Here is a 14,197-nt window from a genome sequence, read left to right as displayed (position 1 = left end):
CGGCAGAAGCAAGTGGATCTTTGTGAGTTCAAGACCAGCATGGTCTATAGAGTGAGTTCCAGACTCTGTCTTAATTTTTTAAAATTTATTGACGATATCTATCCTGAAAGAAATAGCCATTTTTGTACAGCAGACAAAAATGGGGCAACTTCTTTTTGCTATTTTTGACAAAGCTGTTTCAATTGAAAGGAGATTAAAACAGAGGTACTAAATAGTAAAGAGGCAAACATCGCCATTTTTTGCTATCTCTTACCCTCAAAACTTCAGCGCATGATCCTCAGACTGACTGGCAATATCGTCTACTGTCTTTTATCATGCTCCAAAAAGCAGTGATTATCTTGGAAGAGTTTCAAAAACAATTAAGAAAATCCCTTATGTCAAGTTACATTTCAGACAGGACAAATTAGACGTATAGGGAAATGTCCTGATAAAGTGCTCAAGAAATAATGAATCTGTACACAATTTGTAATTGCTCCTGCAAAAAACCCTCACAACATAAAAGAGCCTGTTAACCTGCGACTGGAAACTCAGTCATGGATCTTTTTTCTCTTTCATTACAAATGCAAATGTCTTATGAAATGGAGCCCAGAGCATTTCTTAAATGTCCGAAATGCAATTCAACATTGTTTATTACATTTCTGTCTGGGCTCTTCATGGCATCACAAGCTGCCTTGTAAATGGTAAATGTTCAGCCAGCAGGTCTGCAGTGAAAAATGGTTGATTTGGCTGGTGAAGGCAGAGTGTGTCCTGAAGGGCTGCTCCAGGCCAGAATGCAGGGTCAGGGTTAACACAAATGCCACGAAAAGATGGCAATGAATGGCAATTCAAGAGGCATTTTAGTGAGATGGCTGTATTGGCTCCTTTATGCATTAAAGATAGACATGTGCTCTTCAGTTTGCATAATCCTATTTTGGTAACTACAGAGCATTGCTGGCTCCACGGATTGTGGATAATGAGCCTGTGGGGGCAGGAATTAGTGTGTGTATTGGAGGCTGGGGTTGCTTCTGAAGAGCTGTCATCTCTAAAGAGTGCTTTGATCATAATGCTGGGACATTCAAATGTGATCCCCTTCCCTTACACAGTGCTATTTTCCCTCTGAGTAAAATGGTAATTACAACTCTTCCAGACAACATGGATTTTAAGTTGATTTTCTAACTTTTGAAACATGGGTATACCCATTGCTAATTTTCACCCCCCGTGATGAATATTAGCAAGTAGGGAGTTACTACAGGGTTATTACACAGTATTTATAGATCGCTTTTTTATTTGTGGTGTTTGAAGGTCCCTTAAATGTGAACTGCTTCCAAATAACCTTGGGTTCATTTTTCATCTTGATCCAAATCCCATGGAAACAAACCAATCACGAAGCTCTCTGAAAAGTCACTGGGAGCCCCAGGCTCAGAGCCCAGCTGTGCAGCACGAACTATTAGACCCCGTGCTGCTGGAAGCTTTGAGTAACTGAGCCATAGGGACTGATGCTCATTTAGGAATCAAAGTCAGTGTTTTGCCTCCTGAAGCCTTTGCCTGAGCTGAGCAAGTGGAATAAATCCCACTCAGAAGTCCAGACTGTGTAGACTTTATCGTTTACATAATTCCTTCTGAAATGATTTGACAGAGCAATGGCTTTCTTCTTTAAAGACTAGGGAACAGTCACTGCAGAGCCAATAGGAGTACTCATGAACTAAGCTGAAAAAAATCTCCCAATGGCCAAACTTGAGGATAATTTTAATAAAAAATAATGGCACAGCAATGAATTAGCTTACAGAATTATTAAGTCATGGAGATGGACAAATCCTCTTTATGCTAGAATTCCAGGACATAAATTCCAGTTGTAGAGTAGCAGCAGAAACTTGCTGCTAGTTTGTGCTAACCACAGTAACACTTGCTACAGGCAGTTACCACTGAGGAAACTGGAATTAGTGGGTGAAAACATGGGAATAAACCACATATTTATATCTTATGTATTTATCACTCCACAGAAATAATCAATGTTTACATGGGGAAAAATAGTAACCTCACAATGAAGAAACCTTGCAGTGCCATCTTTGTTAAGTGGATTAAAGTTATCATGACCAGCAATGGGACATATAGACGTGTGCCTCTTGAAATGATGCTATAAGAAGGAAAAATACTTTCTGTAGCATTCTTAACAAGAATATATACTATTAACCTGTATCTTGAGGGAATCCAAGACAAACCCAAATTAACATCTGTTGCTAAAAGTTCCTTCTCAACATTGTCTACTTCTTCACCTCGTAAGGTCCCGACAATAATTCGAAGCATGATTCCACCGGAGTTCACTCTAGGGATCCAATGAATGTACTAGGCTTCCTTAAAGAGCACAGCTGGAGGGTAACTTATAGTACTGTGGGTGTCACACGGATCCCACAAAAGGCTGCACCAAAACATCTTTAGTCAGTGGCAATGACGGGTTTCTCATAGTTAGGTTACTTGCAATTAGTATAGAATTTTAAATATCTGGTTACGGGGGCGGGGGGGGGGTTCTGGGTGCTCAGATGAAGGCCCCATGACTGTCTTCACCCCCTCTTTCTGTGAAGGAAGGTAGTGAACTTTCATGAGCAGTCCTAGCTGAACTCCTGCGGATACTTGCCATTTGGCCAGGAGGGTAGTCCTGTACAGCAAGGTCTTCCATCCCACAACTGTCCAGTCGTGTGACTGTTGTCATGCTTCCTGCCATGATACTTATGAACTCTAACCCTCTACAACTGTGAGCCCTCAATTAAATACTTTCTTTTATAAGGGGCCTTGGCTATGGTGCTTTGTCAAGGCAATAGAAAAGTGACTAAGACAGCTCACTATGTTTACGAATCTATGCGAGGCCTTGATGCAGAAGTATCTTGGGTCCTGATGCTGCTCATTGTTTAAAAAGAAAGAGAAAAACTTAAGAATTGTCCAACATTAGATGAAACTAAGGGGAATATGAAGCCCAAATTTACTGTAATATCTAGACTAGAAAGCAGACTAGGACAATTGCAAATTTTCAAGTCAAGTCTTCACATTGAATGCTTTATCAACATTAGGGTCTCGGATTTACCAACTGTATGCAGTTATTGAATAGTTTATATTTGGAGTAATTTTTCTTTTTTGAAATCTAAAATCATTGTAAATAAAAATATTATTCCCTGATGCTATTGTAAATAATTTGAGGCTGAGTTTCTTTCATCTGGGACTCAAAAATGTCTTCATGGAGGAAATGTACTTCTCCAGAATTTTTAAAAAATATTTTATTTATTTATTATGTATACAGTCTTCTGCCTGCATGCCAGAAGAGGGCACCAGATCTCATTCAAGGTGGCTGTGAGCCACCATGTGGTTGCTGGGAATTGAACTTAGGACCTTTGGAAAAACAGTCGGTGCTCTTAACCACTGAGCCATCTCTCCAACCCCAGAATTTTTAACCATTGTATAAAACTTACTGCCCTCAATTACTGAACAAGAATTTAAGTCTTAGGATGTTTAAATAACTTAAGTAAGATCACATAATAAACAATAGAGTATGGATTTGATTCCATGCCTGCCTTCAAAATATTATTAATAAGATAAAAAAAATCAGGTGACTTGATAAGTAATCCCTCTTACTTTGTGTGTGTGTGTGTGTGTGTATACATGTGTGTATGTGTATACATGTGTGTATATGTGTGTGTATGTGTGTATGTCACAACATACTTGAGAGGTCAGAGGACAGTGTAGGAGTTGATTCTCTCTTTCTACCACATGGATTTTGGAGATAGAACTCAGGTTCAGGTTCTCAGGCTTGGTAGCAAGTCCTTTACCTGCTGGTAGTAAGTCCTTTACCTGCGGAACCAACCCTGCTTTTGAAATGAAAAAAAAAACCTTTAAAAATGTTATTTTTTTGCCTTCATGTATGTCTGTTCACCATGTGGATGGCTGGTATCTGAGAAGGCCAGAAGAGGGTATTGGTCCCCTTGGGACTGGAGTTACAGACGTCTTACCACCAAGCCGTCTTTCCAGCCTCTTAATCATGTTTTTCAAAACCCTACCTGACTCCATAAAGGACTCAAAGCAGAACACTTAAAAGTGAGCTGTAGGTAAGGTGAAATGGTGGCAAAGCATTAGAAACCATTTCAGTGTTTACGTCTTGCAAGCATACAGAAGAACTCCATAATTGCATGGTGCAGAGGGCCATGCCAATTAGCCTCCATTTGGACTTTTAGAAATAATTAACACTTGACAGAGAGGATGATCAAATAAACTAGATAAAAGGCATTTTTTCCAATGGGATATATACTGGGATTAAGTCTTTGATGAACTGTTTTTCCATAGTGAAATGGTTTAAGGGAAAGCAAACAGTAGGTCATGTTAAAATATCCATTAACTAAACATTCTGAAAGGGTGTAAAATGCCTCCAGCTGCCAAGAAACAATTAGGCTGCAAATATGCCTTTGGTTACCTAGCCACACATTCCCTAAACATTTAGTTCTAATTAATTTTCTTCATTACAAAACAATGCCTCTCCTAATTACACTAGAGAAATTCTATAAACCTACTAGCTATTCAAAGTCTTTATTGCACAAATTATTCTGGAAGGTCCCGATTACGAACAAATCCTCACTCTCTAATTTATACATACCTCATCTCAGTGGATGTGAGCTACTTAGTAAACCCTTGACAGCCGGGCAAACTAATCTGTTATGTGACCATATTTCAAATTAGTAATTTTGGTGAGCCGGAACATCAAGGATGAATAATTTAAAACACATCAAGGTAAAGGTGGAAAGTACAACTCAGGAAGCATGTAGCATCTAAATTCCTACACGTGTCACCAAGGCTTGTGATCCTCGAGTCAGCAACAGAAGTTGACTCGGAGGAGCAGAGCTCTGGAGCTTTCACCTACTCGTGAATGCAGAGGGCAGGAGAGGCTTTCGTCAGGCACCAGATGCAATACCAAGTGTGTGATCACACCAAGGACCAAGCAGAATGAGGGATCACGACTTATCAGAGTCCTGGTGAAATGATGCCGTGTGAGGTGGTCTCAGTCAACATTGTAGTCGGCAGTGTTGGGAGAAGTAAGACTCCCTGAGCCCTAGACCAGAGTCGTACACGGAACACACTGTCTCTCTATAGACAGAGGTGGTCAATTTATCAGACTCCTTCAACTAAGTGGTACCCTGTTTCTTTGTGCCGGGCAAAAAGACAAAGTTTGATCCCTGTTGAGCCATTTTTGGTTTCCTTCCCCAGGCACGTTAAAGTTTATGATCTTAGAAATCAGGGATTTGGAGGATGGTGGTAAGGATCAGGTAAAGTAAACAGATCCTTAGTTCTTTTTCTTTTAAACACAAACTCTTATTGATACTTTGGGAATTTCACATCACGTACCCCAATCTCACTCATTTCCCAGTCCCTCTGTATCTGCTCTTCACTCTCTTAGCACCCAGCCAAAAGAAAACTTAAAAAAGAAATAATGAAAATAAAAATAATACTGATAACAATATTAATTAAAAACAAATGAAAAAAGAAAACAACAAAGCACACTTTGCTCCTCTGTCTTTCCCGCCTCGCCACGGCCTCTTCCTTAGTCTCAGTGGGATCATGCAGTATATTCTTTTGTCACTTGAAAATGTTCATTGTGCAGTGCGTTGTTGGTCAGCTTCGAGGTCTCTGGCTGTTGGTACACCATCAATGGGAGCCTCACTGAAACTCCTCCTGGATATCCTGCTGTTGCCCCTAGGGAGTGATGGAGATCCTGCCGCTGTGGTTCTATCCTGTCGCTGTGGTACTGTAGGATGCTGGGGAGCGCCAGTTCAAAGCCCTGGATGTGTGCCTGGTTGGTGGCTGAGTTGGTCTGCCTGGCTGCTAGGATTGCTCCTTTAAGGTGAGACAGATCTCCCAAGTTGGAGTCTGTGTGTGTGTGTGTGGGGGGGGGGGTCTCTATTCTGGAGAGTGAGACCAACCCTCCTGTGCCAGGACCATTGGGGTAAGTTATCCCAGGGCAGTGAGGGTGGGGTCAGCTGAGGGGGGCGGGGCGAGGGGCCAGGAGTGCCTCTGGCTGGGCCATTGAGGGGCGGGTCCAGTTAGGCACCGCCCTGTACTTCAGCACATTGTTCCGCACTTGGTCCACACGGGCACCTGTGGTAACAGGGGAAAGGGACACCGATACAGACCCCAGCTGCAGCAGGACCACAGACCCAGATATATGCCTCAGGCCATAGCTTGGACCTGGACGTCACCATAGTCCCAGATGGCCGTACAGGCCACCCCAATCTGTACAGCTCCAGCAGCAGTATGACCCTCCGGGAACAATGTGGCCTCAGGAGTTGACCTAGGCCCCCTGGCATCTGCTCAGACTTCAGTGGTAACAGGAGCCATAAACCCTGGCTACAGAAAGACATGGCACTTGGCAGCAACTTGGGCCTAGATAACACCATGGCCCGGTGGGTGGCAGCACAGACCACTCAGATGGGCTTGGTCTCAGCAGAGGCATGTCCCTTGACCCCCTACTTGGACACAGGTGGTGGCCCAGAACCTAGTCATTCTTGTGGCCTTTGGTGGGAACACAGGTCATAGACATCAACACAGACCCCAGCTGCAGTAGGACCATAAACCCAGACATGGTTCTGGGCAGGAGCCGGCCAACACATCGTTGATTCTTTTTTTTTTTTTTTTTTTTTTGGTTTTTCGAGACAGGGTTTCTCTGTGGCTTTGGAGGCTGTCCTGGAACTGGCTCTGTAAACCAGGCTGGCCTCGAACTCACAGAGATCCGCCTGCTTCTGCCTCCCGAGTGCTGGGATTAAAGGCGTGCACCACCAACGCCCGGCTCACATCGTTGATTCTTAAAACTAGAAGTCAACTGATGGGGGCTGGGGAAACAGGCCAGTCAGTCGGTAAAGGGCTTGCTTTGCAAGCATGAGAACTGGAGCTCAGATAGCCAGTATCCATGTTAAAAGCTCAGTGTTGTGGTAGCAGGGGGAGGTAGAGATCCCTGGGACTTGCTACTAGCCAGTCTAGCCAATTAACAAGCTCTAGGTTTAATGCTTCAAAAAATAAAAGGTAGAGGATCGATTGAAAAAGACACATGCCAATGTCAACTTCTTTTTTTCTCCTCTCTTTTTAAAATTTAAATTAGAAACAGTCTTGTTTTACATGTCAATCCCAGTTCCTTCTCCCTCCCCTCCTTCCCCCACCAACCCTCTATCCCATCCCCTTTCTGCTTCCCAGGGAGGGTACGGCCTTCCATGGGGATCTTCAGAGTCTGTCATATCATTTGGAGCAGGGCCTAGGCCCTCCTCTAGGCTGAGAGAGCATCTCTCTATGTTGAATGGGCTCCCAAAGTCCATTTATGTACTAGGGATAAATACTGATCCATTGCCAGAGGCTCCATAGATTGCCCAGGCCTCCTAGCTGACAGCCATGTTCAGGGAGTCTGGGTCAGTCCTATGCTGGTTTCCCTTGTTAGGGCTTCCAAACTTCTTATGCAAACTTGCACAAGAACACACCACACCCCTCTACCTGATGCATTTTAGCAGCCACACTTTCTAGGTCTACATCCTACAGCCAACCATTTCTGTCCAAGTGCATTAGTTATTTTTCACATAGCTCTGAACAGATACCTGACAAAAGGTTTATTTTGGCTTAGAGAAGGTATAGTTCACCATGATATATATAGTTCAGCATGGTAGGAGGAGCAGGAGGCAGCTGGTCACATGACACCTGCAGCCACTACCCAGAGAGTGCTGGATGCTCATGCTCAACTGACTTTACCCCTTTTATTCATTATGGAACCTCAGTCCCTTGAATATTGCTGCTCACATGCTCACAAGTGATGAGCCTTTCCCCTGTGGTCAGACCTTTCTGGAAATACCTTCACAGATACATCAACGTGTATGTGTGCGTCCATATGACTCTAAATCCATTCAAGCTGACTGTAAAGAATGACCATCACACCAGGCTTAGAAGCCCTTTCATACTCTTTTTCATTTTTAATTATTATTTTTAGAATTTTATACCTGTATTGGAATTATTTCCACCCCTCCTCCTCCATCTTCCCATATTCCTCCTGTATTCCCCACAATGCCATCTCAAATTTACCACCTCTTTTTCTTTAATTATTGTTACATTCATTCCCCTCCTCAATGCTTTTTTTTTTGGTGGTATGTGTGTGTGTTGGGGGCAGGTGTGGATGTACATACTAATGTAAGAGCATGTACAAGTCAGCAGAGGAATGCACGAAGTATTCCTCTCTTACTATTCTCATTAGTTAGACAGGGTCCATCACTGACTCTGGATCTTATCATTTGGACTAGATTGACAGGCCAATGAGTTCTTTGTGTCTGCTTATTTCTGCCCACCAGTTCCAAATTATAGGCACATAGAACCATCCTTAGCTTTTCATTTAAATGCTGGGGATTTGAACTCAGGTCCTTTTGCTTTCACAGCGAGTGTTTATTACCCACTAAACCACCTCCCTGCTCTCATTTGCAAGTATGAGATTTTTCCACCATGATGTTAGATAAAAAGAGAAGACCCAGGGATGGGCTACTCAAAGCATGGTCTACAAATCAGCAGCATCAATATGACACAGGGTACTACAGTTCCTAAATTTACAATTTACAGTTTTTCAAGCTCCTCTCAAATTCTCAGTGAAGTTTGAGCAGTATGAGTTTGGAGCAGTGGTCCTTGAGTTTCAGGGTGCACCTGACTCCTGGGGAAAGCACCCTAGGGAGTCTCTGTGTGAGGCCGAGAATTTGCATCCCAAAGAAGTATTTCAGGGGCCTTCTGAGACAAAATCTCTTGACTTGTGACATCAAATCTAGGATTTTGTAGTTTTGGAGATTTGATTGATGATAGGCAAAGATGTTACTAGAGCTGTTTCAGAAAGTTCAGGCTCATGCAGTTTTTTAAAAGGCGATGTCAGAAATCCCACATATTAAAGGATAGCAAGTCAATAGTGCAATTTTCAAGAAAGACTGCTAGATACTGCGGAGTCGCCAGCATCTAAGAAATCAGTGAGTGGGTCCTGGAAGAGATTAAGCGATCTGAATTTTTAATAAACACCCAGATGTTTCTGAGACAGGTGACTGATGGATGGATCCTGAGCAACATTGCTTTAAATGAGCATTCTAGACAAAGAGCAGAGTGTGCACCCTGTCAGCAAGGCAATGTCAATGCTCTGCCCATGAAGCAGTAGCAAATGCAGCTCACAACTTAGCAACTGAAGCATTTTTTAGGAAATTGGTCAGCTGGGTCCTTCTCTTACTGATGCCCCAGCAGACCCTGCAGACTCCCCCTTTCTTAATTATGTCTGGCCAGCAGTGAGCTCTCCAGCCACTGCACTCTTTAATCTATTTATGTATCTTGCAGCTTCAATTAACCAGGTGCAGCCATCCATCTGGATGATATGAGGACAAGCTGTTCATTTGCGAGTGTAAAAAAGGGCCTACCGACACCAAACACACTAGCAAGGAGCCCTTGTGAGCTAACACTGACCCGGATCGTTGGAAAGCTGAGTGAGGAGAACAGAGGGATTAACCTGCTTTCATACGAGAAGGCAATGTTCCTTGGGGGTGGGAAAAGAACACGGAATGAAGGCAGGTCTTGGTACCTATGTGACTTTCCAGGCCAGCTCTGAGCTCAGTATCTCCTGCTGAAAAGCAGAAGGATGGCACGCTTCCTCTTTATCCAAGGGAACTTAGAAGACTCTGTGAGATGAAAGAGACAAAGCACTTTAGAAAATGCCGAGAATTTTCTTTTTATTAATTTTGGGCAGCTTTTCTTTGGTTTATATAAATATATGAGGGAATGTGTTCACATTTAAGGCATGCCTGATACTTTACAACTAGTGTTTTTTTTTCCTTTAGCAAGAAGAATATACATATTGATTAATGGTAGCTTTAATATTTTTAAAGGTTTGTTAGTTTTATGTGTATGAGAGTTTTGCCTGCATATATGTATGTACACTATATACATGTCTGTACCTTCAGAATTCAGAAGAGGGCATTAAGTCCTCTGGAACTGGAGGTACAGATGGTTGTGAGCCACCAGTGGGCATGCTGGGAATTGAACCTTGTTCTCTGCAAGAGCAATAATTGCCCTTAACCACTGAGCTATCCAGTCTAACCTGTTTTTGTTCTTTTTCTTTAAAGATTTACTTACTATGTATACAATATTCTGCCTGCATGTATGCCTGCAGGCCAGAAGAGGGCACCAGGCTTTATTGCAGATGGTTGTGAGCTACCATGTGGTTGTTGGGAATTGAACTCAGGACCTCTGGAAGAGTAGCCAGTGTTCTTAACCTCTGAGTCATCTCTCCAGTCCCTAACCTGCTTTCTTAAAAGAAAAAATAAAGTTAATATCTTATGATTCAAATTCCTACTAGTGGTGGCAATTTAGGGAGCTGCTTTCCAGATTAGAGCTGGATGAGTTAGCAGGAAACCTTTATCCACGACCTTGATGCAAATCTGTAACCAACTGTTCTGGCTACTCTTATATCAACTTGACAGGCATACTGAAAGGAGGGAACCTTAATTGAGAAGATGCCTTCCTAAGATCTACCTATAAGGCACTTTCCTAATTAGTTGCTGATGGGGGAGGGTCCAGCCCTTGTGGGTGGTTCTATCCCTGATCTGGTTCCTGGGTTCTTCTAGAAAGCAGGCTGAGCGAGCCATGGGGAGCAAGTCAGTAAGCAGCACCCCTCCATGGCCTCCGCATCAGCTCCCTTCTCAGGTTCTGCCCTGTTTGAGTTCCTGTCCTGGTTGCCTTCAATGATGAACAGCAATGTGGAAGTGTAAGCCAAATAAATCCTTTCCTCCGCAAACTTTCTCTTTGGTCATGGGTTTCTTCACAGCAATAGAAAACTTAACTAAGCCATCAACACTGTGCTGAGCAAAATTTCTCTCCAGGTTCCTTTAATTTTCAAAAGCTTTCTAACTACCTCAGGAGTTTAAGAGCAAGCTGAGGAGACCAAATAGACCCTATAAGGCACTTTGCGAATAATTACTGAGCAAAACAAACTGTAAATGTAAAATAGCAGCGCCTGAAGTTCCCAGGTGAGATTGAAGTCCCGTCCCTACAAAGAGACATTGGGATTTAAATCCCAAACGCTGAGGAGAACTGCTTTGTCACTTCAACTCTTTTACAACCAGCTGCAGCCGAAACTGCCGACTTGAGTTCAAGCATAGAAGGAGAAAAAACACAGACCTCCCTGTCGTCATTATGCAATTACATAAACTTAGACCTTGCCAGTGGCTTTGCGTAATTACATAAACTTTGAAAGTACTGTCTCAGATTGGGAGCAGTGCACCATTCGTAGAATTACCTTAGAAACCTGTTCAGTGTGCTTGCTAATAATGACCTGACTTTTTTCTGAGTGCCGGGGAAGCATGCCAGGATGCTGTAGCTGCCTTGACTTGCCTAGGCAGTAAAGCTATGCCAGGGCCCAGAGGGAGTGGGGGATGACTCACCAAATTTGTGTGTTGGGGGTGGGAGGAGTATGCATACATGCATACGTGTGTACACACTCCCCCCTCCGATGTTGAGCATCTTCCTGCATCTCTCTCCACCTTATTGTTTGAGGTAGGATCTCTCACGGAACCTGGGGATCATTGATTATTTATACTGGCTGGCCAGTGAGTTCCCGGAATCCACCTGTCTAAATTCCCCCAACCACTGGTGTGTCACCACATCCAATTTTTTTGAAAGCAAATTAATTTATTAAAAAAAAAGGAAAGAAAAGAAAATTTTACAGAAAACTTTGAACAGAAGAAAGGTGTCAAGATGTAGAGGAAAAGAAACACGGACAGGAGAAACAAAGGGCCTGATGGGAGGACCAAGCACTGGTGTAGAGCCTGGAATCCTGTCTGCCTCACAAGGAGGATGAGGAGGAAGGCTGGAGTGGAGAGGCACTGATGGCCAGAGAGCCGAGCTATGCTGGGCAGGCTGCTCCCAAATCCCTGTCCTCATGGGGACTCCTGGCTATCAGTGAGGCTCTCTGTCCTCACGGGGACTCCTGGCTATCAGTGAGGTTCTCTGTCCTCACGGGGATTCCTAGCTATCAGTGAAGTTCCGGCAGATTTGACGGAAGAGGGCAGAAGTTAGCGGAGTGTCCGTCCCACTGTCAAAAGTAGGTGCTTAAGTGCTTTTCAAATTTCCAGGACTTGCAGACTCCCCATCCTCTTAGAGCTCCCGATGGTTTCCATGCCTTCTAAACACCCAGAAACAAGCAGAAAAAGCCGGAAGAACAGCCCACACTGCGGCCCTCTCTTCCTCTATGACCTACCACAGAACACCCCAACATACATTTCCCCACCAAATACACATACGCTGACATCAACTAAGCAGGTGACTTTTTAAAAACAAACACAAAGCTGACATTCAGAGGGAAAAGTCCTTGGCTGAGCTGGGGTGGCCTAAAACAGTAACAGTGATGAAGCAGCAGGAGGGATTAGCGTGGACTGGAATGGGTGAGGAGGGGCCTACTCTTTCTACCAAGGGGCTGAGGAGACAGGCTTGGTACCCTATTCCATGCCCACAGCTCACCCCCAAACCTTAACTCCTCTTAAAACCTGGCCTTTCCCCTCAAAAAAGTTATTATCATTATTATCATTTATTTTATATATTTTTTGTGGGCTCCAATGTGGCTTTAAAACCTCCCCTTTAAAAGGCTTCATTTTCATGTTATCCTTTTCAAGAATGCAGTAAATGTGAAGGGGGTACGCCCTCAGAGGTGGTTAGTAGTGTAGGCATTTCAGGCAGATCCGTTGGGATAGGTATTCTGGCACTCAGGTGTCACAGAATACTAAGTGTTACACAGCTCAAATGGAAAGGTATCCTGGAGCTCAGGAGCCAAGGACTAACACAGGCCACAGTAAGCGGAGCAGCTTACAGCCCTGCCTTTTTCCGTAGCAAAAGTGTTACAGCCCTGCTCACTCTGCTCTGCCCAGGGTCGTCTCTGCTCCGGTGCAAAAGAAGGCCTTCACCCAAAGCTCATCCAAGGGGTTTATTGGGAGGAAAGAATCCAGGAGATGGGCTGCCCTCTGCCACAGCAGGAGAGAACAGCCTGGTAGTATGAACAGCCAGGAGTTGAACAGACACAGGGTTTATATAGGGCTTTCAGGGTAGCGATTGGTCAGATTTCAATGCTGAGCTTACATTGGCTAGAGCTCCTGCTTGAGGATTGGTTAGTTTTCTACACAGGGTTGTAGTATGAACAGCCAGGAGTTGAATAGACACAGGGTTTATATAGGGCTTTCAGGGTGGCGATTGGTCAGATTTCAATGCTGAGCTCACATTGGCTAGAGCTCCTGCTTGAGGATTGGTTAATTTTCTGCACAGGGTTAGGGTCAAATTTGGCTCTGGTTTTAGGGTCAAAGTGTGTTTTTTTTCTCTGGTCCTTTTTTTTTTTTTTTGCCTTTTGGCTCTAGTTTTAGGACCAGGGTGTATTTCTTTCACTGACTCCGATTCCAGGGACAAAGTGTGTTTCTTTGGCACTGGTTTCAGAGTCAGGGTGCATTTCTTTGGTTCTGGGCCAAAGTGTGTTTCATTGGCTCTGCTCAGGGTGTTTCTTTGACTGGTCCATTTTCCCTATATTAGTAGGACCTCGTATAAACATCTTTCCCTAGCCTTTCCTTTGAGGGCACCATCTCCATCCTATCCTCTCTCCCAGGCCTTAGAAACATCTTTTAGTCAGAAGTTCATGGGTAAGAACTAGATATAAAACTGCACACCTCTGCTGGGCATGGTGGGGGCGGTGAAGGGGCAGGAAGAGCTTTCCTTACAGTAGTGCCGAACTCTGAACTGTGATCTCCATAGGGAGTGAGGGCGAGAGATGGCTGGCTGGCTCCTCACTGTGGAGGTGGCACAGGGGTGACTGTGCCTGGGATCGGAGCTGTGGGGTCTGGAGGCAGGGGGTGGCTGGATCTGGCAGTGACTGGCACTGGACAGGAGGTTGCCCTGAACAGCTGCCACAACGGCAGGGCTCTGGGCTGCTGTGGATCCGAGCCCCGGCCGGAGAGGCTAGGAAGATGGCATGGTGGTGGTTGCTGGCATGTTAGGCATGTTAGGATGTAGAGGGTTTGCCATGGACACAGGCAGGTTAGGTGGGGGGATAGTGCCCGGGGCAAACGGGAGATAACACATCCAATTTTCAATATGGGTGTTGGGGATCTGAATTCAGGTCCCAGTGCCTACATAACTTTACCCAATGAGACATCTACCTAGCCTC

Source organism: Mesocricetus auratus, unplaced genomic scaffold (genome assembly GCF_017639785.1).
Source record: "Mesocricetus auratus isolate SY011 unplaced genomic scaffold, BCM_Maur_2.0 Super-Scaffold_100007, whole genome shotgun sequence".
Taxonomy (NCBI): domain Eukaryota; kingdom Metazoa; phylum Chordata; class Mammalia; order Rodentia; family Cricetidae; genus Mesocricetus; species Mesocricetus auratus.
This window is presented reverse-complemented; position numbering follows the sequence as displayed.